This window comes from Anomalospiza imberbis, chromosome 7 (genome assembly GCF_031753505.1).
Source record: "Anomalospiza imberbis isolate Cuckoo-Finch-1a 21T00152 chromosome 7, ASM3175350v1, whole genome shotgun sequence".
Classification (NCBI taxonomy): Eukaryota; Metazoa; Chordata; class Aves; order Passeriformes; family Viduidae; genus Anomalospiza; species Anomalospiza imberbis.
Window position 1 is genome coordinate 8,982,691 of NC_089687.1, and position 12,187 is coordinate 8,994,877.

Genomic DNA, 12,187 nt, shown 5'->3' on the forward strand with positions numbered 1-12,187 from the left:
GCTCCTTTGTTCCTCCATTTTAAATCACTTGTAATGTTCTATTTAACCACCCTATGTATTTTCCTATTAAGTGTTGTTAAGGGGTTTTTTTTCCTACCAAATTCATGCACATATTCAACTATTTTCCCCATTCCAGCTTAACTTTTTCCTTGGTTGCTTCTGGGAAACATCCTGTTATGGGAGGATAAATGACAAACACAGTGTGCAGGACCAGATGTGTGCCTTCAACACCAAGGGGATGGATGAGCCATGAACAAGCCACCACTGCAGCACAGCAGCAAGCCACAGGAGTAGCCCAGCTACATGCTTTCATTCCTCAGTAAGACTAGGTTACCAAAAGCAGCTCAGCCTCCAAAGAAAGAAGATTTAAGATGAGCACAGTGCTCCACATGACTTAGAGCTTGGTTCTCTGTTTCCTCAGAGCACCCTCAGGAAGCAAAAGGGAGGGGAAAGTCCTAAAGATTCTCAAGTAAAATACATTTTTAAGAGTTTTTTCATAACACTTTGGGTTTTTTTATTCTGGTGTATGCAGCTGAAAACTGCTACACAACTGCTTAGCCATGTCTAATTTGGTAGTGCATTAGACAGACTTTCAGCCTAATACTCTTGAGTCTATTGTAAATACTTGAACATTCCAGTCAACCAGACTGATAAAAACAATTTAACGGGGCTATTGGCAAGAGTGGTCTCAGATTTGCTAAAAATCATGTCTATGTTCACACATGTAAACCAGCACATTTTCACTTACCAGACTGATTGACTGGTGAAAAATCTTAATGTAAAATAAAGCTACTGACACACACTGGGACTGTGAGACTATTCCTGGCTGGGTCTTGTAGGCACAAAGAGCATCTAGAAAGTCTGAAGACATTTTTAAGTGCCCTCAGAAGTTTCCTTATGACATAATTGAAAAAAAGGAGTTTGAAAAATCACGGCTACGAAATGAATGTTTCAAAGCACCTTTGGCAGATTTCTAAGATAAAAATAAGCTCATGTTTTAGGGTGCTTTGTGTTGGAAATAAATTGCTGTGTTATTTGGCATATGCTGGAATTTAGTGAAAGCCAAAGAAATACTTAAGACTGCAGTCATTTTTTAAAAAGTTATATTGAAATGTTCAAGGCCCAGATAATCACAAGATCTGAGACATTTGGGGTTAGGAGGAACTGTTGGCCTTTTCTCTGATCTGTTCATAACACTTCCTATATTTTTTTTTCCCTTTGTATGTCCTTTTGGCAATAAAGAGAGAACTTTTGTCCTGTGTTGTATAGATGGAAGTAATGTTTCTGGTAATACTCTTTTGATGTAGGTGACATGAAATTATTAGAGCAAAAGATGATGAATTAGTGAGCTTCATGCAAGGAATACAAAATTTCATTAAATAACTACACAAAGACTCAATCATGAGCATTACTCCCAAGTAATATCTACACATTCAGTTAAAATATAAATTATGGGGTTATTCACTATTGTGAATTCACCCTGTTCTTGCAAAAACTCCTCAATATTAACACAACTCTGGCATTAAGTTTCTTAGCAAAATTAGGACCATGTAATATATAGCTCATTGCCCCTGGAAGTCATTCCTACCACTCCTAGTTAGATGTATTTTGAGAAAATCTAACTGATACTGACCTCGGCACTGTTGTCTGTGCTGAGTTTCTAACTTCTGCACTAGTGTGAAAACTTTATCAAGATGGCCAGAGTTACACACCTACAGAAGGAAATTAAATTAGCCAGTTTACTATTAACATATATTCAGACTGTACTGGATATTCAATACTCTATACTAACCAGGTACCTATCTCAAAGCTGGCTGTAATATGATATGTCAGAAAATTGCTTTTTGAGTTCAGAGAGAGGACAGACTTCACTGCAAATGTCCAGAGATTCAATTTATGGTTTTGCATGACTAACTTGGACAAATTAAGGGATTGAAATATAGCTACTTTGGTAGCTATAAACTGGAAGCAAACTGCAAGTGTGGTCTGTGATACCATGAAATCCTCCTGGTGGCCAAAAGCCCTCTGTGGCTTGGGTCACCTCCACACCCACTTTCACTAGCAGGCATTTCTTCTGTTTATTTGCATCCATATATCTCACCATGATGGTGAATGTGGGCATGAGAGCATCATAGCTGTGCAATAAGGATTAGGTTAGTTTGAAACCTGGTCTTGCATGTGGGACAAAGGTGAAGCTGTGCTTGTGAAATGGTCTAGAAATGTTTGCATATTTTCAGTCTCTCTGTCTTGAACTGATGTTGTCCAAACCTTAATACATATTGTTTTTATCAAAATTAATGCTGCTAAATACTAGATAACAGAGATACATACTATTCTTAGTATCTCAAACATGATAAAGTAGAAAAATATTTGCCTTACAGATAATTTCTGTACTTGATGTCCTCTTGCATATCTTTCCCTGTGTTTGTCTTCATTCCCATGGGTCCCAATGAACGTTTTCAGCTTGTGGGTCTCAAGTCCCACACACACATCTTTTGCCTCTCCAGATCAGGTGGCCAGTACCAGATGGATTCCCATGGGACATCCTGAGGACTGGCACACTCTTTCCTCCCAGGTCAGCAAACACTCCTGGAGACCTCCTTCATCTACAACTCCTACTTCTGCCAGGGACCAACGCAGACTGGACATGATCAAGGGAGTTTATGCTTCAGCAAGTTCTCCTGCCCTGCCATGCCCTACCAGACAGAAACCACAGACAGCAGCAGCCCAAGGAGCAGCCCTTGGCCAGACATCACTCACATAACTCTGACTACAGCACGGCCACTTCAGCCATCACCTCTCTGTGTGATATGTCATAAAAGTTAACGTGTCTGAGGGTTTTGTAAGGTGAGGTCTTTCTACTGCTGAGCCTCCTGCTTAGTCTGAATCTTCTTTATCCCAGCACAATTTCCTGGTAGCTTCATGTTTGAGATGGCTCCTGCTTTTTGTAAAGGTGAAGATGATATTCCTAGCTGATTCTAACCAAAATAATTCAACAGAAGATGTGAAGTATTCATCAGACTTGTACTTTCCTTCTGGCCATTGAGCTTTATGGTGGTTCAACAACAATCTCAGAGACCCCACCACAGGTTTCATTTTCCTTTTTGCAAAGCACATCTTGGGGCAAGTGAATAGGCTGAGGAAGTGACTGCACACTGCCTCAATTGTGGCCTATTAATACAGATTAGGACTATTTCTTTGATCTGCTTTATCTTCTAGCAACAACATGTAGGCTCCAAAACAGTAAAAGAATTAGCATCATCACATTTATTCACTCGGCCCTGCAGTGTTGATTTTGTGCAAATCTTTGAATTGCACACGGGTCCTGGGTCTGGCAAAAGGTTCAGTTCTGGGAATAGGCTTTCTCTGTTCTCCCTTCACTCATCATCATTTGTAATTATGTTTTTGTTGTCTGTAAATTTTGAAGACCCAAAGTCTTTTTTTCCAGTTGACATGGGTGTTTTCTTACACCTTTCTCTGCTAATTTTATGTAATGATATGACCTATTCTAGTATCCATTTATATATCTCTCAAGAAATTGTCTTAGACAATGAAATTAGTGACCTTAATTAGGCCATCTAGTTTGGAAGGCATTAGTGACATTGGAAGAGGATGTTTCTGTCTGATTACATTAGTTAGACCAATTTAGAAAGAAAAAGCAATGTGAAATCAAATTCTCTGCTGGTGGGAGGGAACCAAGGAGTGTGGGAGCAGCTCCATTTGCCTGATAACATTTCCATTGCTGGTCATGCTCTCTCTCATGTGTCATGCAGCAACAGTGGTTCTGCTCTGTACAGAAACAGTTGTGATGGCTTTGGAGATGCTTAGTTGATCAAGCACTTTGGGGAGTCTTTCAGCACATGGAAAGACTCTGGTAATATCTCTTCCTTCAACTGGTTTGCTGCTGGTTTGCTGCAAATGAGCCAGTTGCTTTGTTCTTCCTTTCCACTGGTATTGCAAGATCAGATACACTCTACCTGGGCTGGCACCTTCACCAGCATATTCGTTTGGATTTCTCAATAGCATTGTAATGTTTTTGATGTTTCTGATAGTGTTGTAATTTTGCTAGACACACAGTCTTCTCCCTCCATCTTATCACACGCACACGTGCTCTTTTTCTGCATTTGTATTGTGTTTCGATAGCTTTTCATGCCAAGAAAAGCCAACACACTCTCTGCAGCAATGCCATGGACTCCAGATGATCTCTTTAAATATGCTTCAGCCATGGGCTCCTCTTTAAACCTTGATATAGCCAAGCTTTATCCTAATTTGAATAAACATGAACTACTTTGTTCTAAAACAGCTCAACATCCTCATTTGTGAACTCCTCTCAATGCCATCAAATCTCAATGCCATAGTAACTCCAAACATGCAGTTACTAATTGCTCCATCTTGCCTGCTCACTATATACTTTCTTATCCAAGAGATCTCTCCTGAACATATTTTTGGTGATTTCAGTCTGTATGGCACAGCACACATCTCCATGATGAACTGCTCACAGCACAGCCGTCCCCTGGGCTCACACCCAGCCCTGTGTGTCAAGGGATAGAGAGCTACACAGGCATCCCTTCCTGCTGGCCTCAGGGAAAGGTTCACCAGGAGGAGACAGGGACCCTCTTTGCCATGTCATCAATGCCTCCAGCACAGCTGCATTTCCTCATACAGCCTAAGGATGTGCAAAGAAAGAGCAGACCTTGGCAGTCTGTGACTTCCCAGCTGCTGCTTCCCTACCTGCCCATCTCCTTGCTTACAGCACCCATGGCTGGACAAACCCAACAGCAGCACAGCTGGTGGTCACTTTCCAGCCACTCACAGTGGTCGCTTCCTGGTCACTCACAGTGTCAGGCACAACAGCACATGTCTGGAGCATTGTGCCCAAACCGCCCAGAGGATCTGGGGAGGAGAAGTCAAGGTATTCTGCACCCTTGTACCACTTTTCTATGCCAAATGCAACAAGCTGGCACATTCTTCATGACAAAACATCTGCTGGAATTGCATTCATGTAAATAAGCTAAAAACACATTTTCAGGTCACACCGTTCACAGGGAAGTAAAAAAATAAATTCAGGGATTTTTTTTTTTTTAACTATAAATACACCTAGAAGATAAAAGCCAGGCATCAGCTGCTTAAAGAGGGCAGAAGGACCACACTACATATTATTGTACTAGGAAAGCTCACAATTGCTTTTAAATTCTTAAGCAACCTGGCACAGTTTATTTTGAGAACAGAAAGCTCCACTACCCAGAGATCACTCTTCTCCCTTCTCTAAGAGGATTTCTGAAAAAAAAAAAAAAACTTGCCAAAAGCAGCTGTCTGCTAATGTAAAACACAGCACCACTGTAAGAATGGATCCATGAGCCCTGGCAAAACCTCAGTCCTTGTCAGGATCCATGAATGAAACTGTCCCAGGGAATCTGCAGAGCAAGGCTGCATATTTAGGAAGCTCAAAAGGGAGTCAAAACAAAACAGAGTGCAGCAGGAAAAGCAGCACAGACTCGTCAAAGGGCTGCCCACATGGCTCAACCAGAGGCCGACCTAAAGCCACTGCCACACAATTCCTTGTGAAGCTCACAAAGGAGCCAGATGCTCCTGTCAAAATTATACCTTCCACAAATCTACATGGGAAACCTGCCACCATCATGCCTAAAAGGAGGAGAATTGATACCATTTTCTTGACTAAAATAGTATCTTTTCAGTGAATTAGCTGGAGAAAGAGCAAGAGCTGTTTGCTTTGGACAAGTATATTTCCAAGCATGTCATCCCCACAAAAGATCTTTCTTTTGCTCTTACTTTCATGCGACCCTGAAAGCAAATATCTGATGGATATGATCTGGCTAGCTCCACATCTTCAAACAAGAGCAGGGAGCTGGTGGCAAGTGGGATTCTTCCGTTGCTCTGAGCTAATAGATATTGGGAAGAAAAATGCAGTTCTTGTCTTGGCTGGCTTTGAGATGTACTTAACATTTCATTCACAACATGCTGCTTGTATCCACAAAGCTCGACAAGGCAGTGAATATCATTGGCCTGTTTCAGAGACAAGAGGAAAACGCCTTGCCCGAGGTCTCAGCGCCTGTCACAGCAACAGGGGCACGGATGGTGAACCTGAATCTCAGCCACTGGGCTTCATCACCCCAGTCCTTCCCATGGAGTTTTAAACATTGATCAAAATTTAAGTTAGTAGAGGGCGTGCCTGAACCAGCTCATGGTCTCACAGCTTGTTCTGGTTCTCAGATTAATTGTTCTAATTAGCTACTCCACAGGCAAATATATATTGACTCTTTCTTCATCTCAGACTTGGGGCCAAGCATGATTCAGAAAAACAGTCAGCTGAATTTACCACACATCTAAATTGTAAACATTGCAGCTCAACTCCCAGTTCAGAGCACAGGTAAAAAAACTCACCTAGTGTTACCAAGTAGTTTTCTTCTCCTTTTTTTTTTTTTTCATTTCAGAAGAGGAACATCCTAATAAAGCTTCCAAAGTCCCATGCAGCCCAGCATGCCAAACTGCATTTCTGCAGCAACGTTGAGCCTGTTCAAATCTGGATACTAGAACAGGAGGAGGCATTGCCAACCTTTCAGCCTCATCTTCTTGGAGACAGGAAGGCCAAATAAGCTCAAAACTAGTCTGGGAAATTTGGTGGGACAAAAGATTTTTAATCAAAACTCGGTGTTGTATACTCTAATTCACAACACAACTGGGATTTTTGCCAACACCTCATCTCAACTCTTCTTTACATTTTTAATAAATTGTCAAGATGAAAACACTTAGTGTGGGGAAAACATAGCACCTTTCACATGGAGTGTGCTTGGTGTATGTGTTCCCTGTGGAATGGACTGCATGGGCAGTGCACCTGCCCCATCTCTGTTAATAAAGTGAAGATAATTTAACAGGTAACTAATGACTGAGTCATGTTCCCAGCTTTGCTACGTGCTCTAACAATTCCAGCCACTCAGCTCTGTTCCTAACCTCTCCTGCTGCCACAAAGTTGCTCTTCCAGGGGCTTTTGCCCTTGCCAGAGCCTCTGATAATTCTCTCTATGGGAAAGAGACATTTGCTGCCAGGTCTGAAAATAACTACACAAAATATTAATCATCTGTCTTGACAAAATTATAAGTGCTTGATGAAGAAACAGACATTTTGATGATAAACATAGATGATGCAAAGAGTTACAAAAAATGCAAAAGAGCAAAACAAATTGCGCACATCAATTTACCATTGCTGTTAACATACAGCTCATGTTGGTCTGGGTTTTGTGGCTCCTTTGTATTCAGGCTATGGTGTTTTCTTGTGGTGGCAATTGAGATTCTGATATTCTAGAAATAAATAAATCAAAATAATAAATAAAAATTTTTGAACTTTAGTAGAAACATATTTGAGCAGTCACATACGACCTCAAATGACCATTATCTTGTAAATTATGAGCACCTGAAAAAAAGGATTAGCACCTACATTTAGAATGAAATTTAGGGGGGAAATCTGTTAAGTCTTTTCATGCAGTATTTCTGAACTAGTAACATTTTAACAATTTTAAAGGCTGTCACTGGAGCTCTTGTGGACTGAAACTGCCCACTTTCAGTTAATTGTTTAATTTTTTAAATTTTTATTTTTAAAAGAGTGATGGAGAAATTGGAAAGATAATGTGCAGCAAAAATACAATATGGGTGTTTATATGAACAAAAAGATTTCCATCGACATTCATATGTGTTGCGAAGGATCTCTGTTAATTAAAAACAAATCCAGAAAATTACCACTGAACTGAAGAGAGTCATGCAAATGCTTTTCAGTTCAAAATTTGTTGATAATTAAAACACAACTGCAATTCAGTTAATCTTGTAAGGGAAGGACAGACAAACAATAAAAGTGGTGAATGGTGACTAGATAGGTAGATAAACACCTAAAAATGAGAACATTATTCCCAGCAGTAGTAAATAGGAGCAGATTAGAATTCAAATATTTCAGCAGACGCTAAGCCTGTCCTTGCCAAAAACATTTTGCTAATATTAACTCCGTACTGCCCAGCTATATTCTCTCAAATCCTTCACAGTTTATTTGCTGGAATAAACCACTTGTACAAGATCAACATAAAGGTATCTGGACAAAGTACACCACTCCATTAGTTTAACTTTTATCCATGGTTCCCATCTATTTTACTTCTGTTTGATTTAGTGTTTGCAAATGATTTCTGTAGAGAAATCACTCACAAGTGGGCCTTCACTGATAATGCAAAGAGAGGATGTTATGATGGGGGTTTTTTATTTGCATTTGTCTGCTTTGTCCCACTTTTTACCTGCTGTAACTGAGCACGTGTCTGTGCACATGGATGTTTGCACGTGTGGCGCTGCGTGTGTGACACACGACATTGCAAGGCTGGCTGGGAACAGAGCCCTGGTGCCACTGTCCCTTGCCCAGGTGGGGCACTGCTCTCGTCCTCTGGTCCCAGAGTCATGATGTACCTACATCCCACACAGTAATGCAAGTTCATGCACACTGGCAGACTCCTTTGCACGCTGTGTATTAACTTAGCATTTTATTGATCATTTGGGAGCTGAATGAATGCTAATCATTAAATTTTATATGAATGTTTCTATTGCATGAAGCATTATAGCACATGTGCCGAGTTAAGGGATGTTGCCTATGTAAATGAAAGATAATTCCACATTAAAAAGATGTTTTCTGGAGCATCTTTATTCAGTTACGTTTCAGCTGATCTGAAGGACTCCTATCAGCAGAGGGGTAAGGCTTAGGAATGTATGTGCAGATAATAGTTTGCTAGGCCAGGATACTATTTCTCTGCCATGGATTTCAAAAGGACTTACTGTACATACTGGTTCTGGCATTTGAAATTCCAGGCTTAGCTGGGGGATGGGGAGGGATGGAGGAAAAAGAGGATTTGATACAAACAAAACATTTTTTTGTAAAAGGCATATTCCTTTTTGTTTCCATGTGCCATACAGTCAGCATTTTTTGAGTCTTTACTGATGGTCTCACACAAGAAAAGTGACTCTTGAAAAATGCACCATTACAACTTAATATATCCAGTATGTAATTTGTACTTAACAGAAAGATATTTAGGACCATTTGCCTCAGCCATGAGACTTTCAGCTGCACAGTGGGAGGTAGTGCTTCAATGAAACCTTTGTTTTTAATCTTCTGATACAGTCACTAAGGCAGTTGGCTGGCTTTAAAATTACATCAGTCTTCTTTTTTAATCTGGGGTTTGCAAGCAGTGGTTAATTTGGGGCATCCACCAAAGCATATCATTTCACAGGCAGAACTACCACCCTTTTTTTCCTCTCTTGGCTAGTATGCACTGAAATTGGTGTCTAAAACAGATGGAAAATGAACGAGAAAGTTGCCCGGGGAGTAGGGATATTCCCGGGGACGCCGTCGCAGACGGTGTGTACAGTGCAGCGCAGTTCAGTCACGTTTACTTTGTTTCCTCCTCTTCCTAAAATTAGATTACGTTTCCCCGAGCGAGCACAATGATGCCGAAGCTGGACAACCCAGAGCCTGAATCACTTCAAAGCAAGCCCCTGTTTTCAGCCAACGTCACCCGTCTGCCGCAGCCCTGTGGAAAGCACATTGCTCTGCATAGCAAGTTGGGTGGCAGTGGGTCCATAATATAAAACTGTTGCCTTGTGTTCCTCTAAGCTCTGCCCTCCTCTGGAAAAAAAAAAAAAAAAAAAGCCTCTCATAATTCAGGCAACAGCTGGAAAGCTTAGCTTAATGGTCTGTGCTTAAATGTGGAAGGTCACAGGGTGCTGATCTAAGGAGCGGAGAAGTCTTGCTCAGCCGACTGTTGACACTTAGTAAACGGAGGAGGAGGGGACTGTGTGTGCATCTGAGAAAGCCATACCCCGGCCGGCGAAGAATAGGAAGCAACTTCTATTCAAGATTTGCAGGGGTCCTGGACCCAGTAGGGAAAAGCAACAAGGCCCTTCACTGCCTCTAAGTTACCTTGTATTATAACAGGATTAAAGTACATTTAGCTTCTCTATTAGCATACTTTAGCCCCATTTAGGCTTACTTGATGTTTCCGATGGCCTTTGATCAGCCTTGCATGGTGCTGGTCAGCTTCAGGACACAGCAGTCAAAAAGCGAGACTGTGAAATTATCCTGATGTTGAATCTCACAGGAGATATTTCTGGCTGTTTTCATTCACTCACCCCCAATATTCGAGTTTCTTTCTCTCTCTCTCTCTCTCCCCCCTCCCCTTCTCGCTCAAGAAAATAATTTACTCATTGTTAAAAAAACAGGGGGGGAGTTGAAGGAAGAAAGAGAGATATTAAAAGAAAAAGGTAGCTTAGTGACCAGTAATAATTAGCTCCTTGTTTGAAATCACTGCTGGCTTGTGTGCCGGTGCTGAAGCATCTATGAAAAATACTATAATTTCTACAGTGTCTGGCTTTTTATTGCTTACATTTGCATATAAATTAAATCCATATTGTAGCTTTAAGGCAAGCTACGCTTAGAATGCCGTACAGCTCAGGATCCTATTGTTTTATATCTACTTTCTATACTGTGGTTAAATGAAAAGGGAGGAGAAAGTAAAGGAGGCAGAAAGTCTGCTTTGTAGCATTTTTAATTGCTTCTCTGCCAATTATGGACAAATTAATATTTAAACTTTGTAGCGCTTTGAGAGAAATTGTTTACGGAATCCACCTCTTGGTGTTCAGTGCCCTCTGTGCCTACAGCAATATCTATATTGGAATCTTTCGTCGAAGAAAATGAAAAATAATTAAAGATAAATACCATTCTGTTTTAAAATATTTTATGGAAACAAATGCTGTTAATTGAACCGTAAATATTTCAAATATAGGCATGATCCTTATTCTCAACCGCAGCCTGAAAAGCCATTACCAGACAGCATTTTTTCACCTGATACTGTTTATGTGCACACAAAGATCTTGTGTCATTTACTTCACTTGATCTTATTTTTGTCTTCCTCCTCTGCTTCACGCTGCCATCTCTTCTTGACCAACTTAGGTTGGCTGCTCTGAAACCCCGTTTCAGTGCGGCTCAGAAATCCACAGGCTGCTAATGCTAACACATCAGGGCAGAGCCTGGGAAGACAAGAGACATTTGCAAAGATGAGTAACAAGAAGCAAATGGCGCCTCAAAGTCTCCCTTTAAAAATTCTTTAATGAGATACAGTGCATTTTTTTTTCATTCTTTTCTTGGGCTAATGCCTAGTATGTACCAACCACTGGGCCACATTTTTAGGAAACATCTAAATCAAAAGTCAGAAGATTACACAGGGACATAAGAAAATCTTAAGATGGCAGGAGGCCAGGAAGCCCAGCTAGGCCTATCCTTTCCTCCGGTTAACAGTTGTTCTCCATAATATACTGTTTTTCTCCCCCTCTCTCTCCATATGCTTCTTGCTCTATTTGAAATCTGGTCAGATCGGTTGCTTCTAGAGCAGCATCTGGTAGCTTATAATATATACCCTCTGGAAAAAAAAAAAATGTATTACATTTGTACGGTGCAAGACCTCGCTGGAGCCGTGTCCCTCGTCCTCATATTTGACATTAGTTCTAATAACTGCAGCACTGCTCCCTGCGGTTCCCCCCAGAGCCCTTCGCAGCTCCTCCAGGTCCCCTCTTAATCTTTTCTCTTTGCGAGGGATACAGACCTAGTTTCACTAAGCATTTTGGAGTCTCCAGTCTCGAAGTCATTATGGGACTTTGTTGTACTATTTCCATTTCTGCAATATCCCTTCCGTAATTAGGTAATCAAAACTGTGCATCTTTCCCATGTGGCCTTTTGAGATCGATTTTACTTATCAGATTATTTATGTCCTATTATACATTTTAAAAATTCTGGTTGCAGTACCATGAGCTGGGCACATTGCTAGTCTTCACAGCTGTCTGCTTGCCATCGTAATTTCCTTTTTCCTCTTACCCATCACTCATTTGCTTCTTCTGTCTGAATTTTTCTGCTGTTCATATTAATAAAGGATGTTACAAGTGCTTGAATGCATGGTGAATTTCATGAATAGTCTCCTATAGACATCAACAACAGCATGGCAGGGACTGAAATGTGGGTGAAGGGATTAGTGGGACTGGTTTAATGTGAGTGCTTCTGGACAGGGATAGTCCCTGGTTATGGGATTAGATTATACCTCATCCAGAGAAGTCCTGCCCCTGTTTTTGGATGACAGCAAAACCAGGCTGGAGATGCA

At 40.9% G+C, this 12,187-nt stretch overlaps 1 long non-coding RNA gene across 1 annotated transcript; it reads left to right on the forward strand.

The window, feature by feature from the left end:
* Positions 1 to 6,248: 6,248 nt before the first annotated feature.
* LOC137476877 (uncharacterized) lies at positions 6,249 to 11,981 on the forward strand. The gene is made up of 2 exons (XR_011000679.1): positions 6,249 to 6,388; positions 9,462 to 11,981. It is a non-coding gene; the product is annotated as an uncharacterized lncRNA (long non-coding RNA).
* Positions 11,982 to 12,187: the final 206 nt, after the last annotated feature.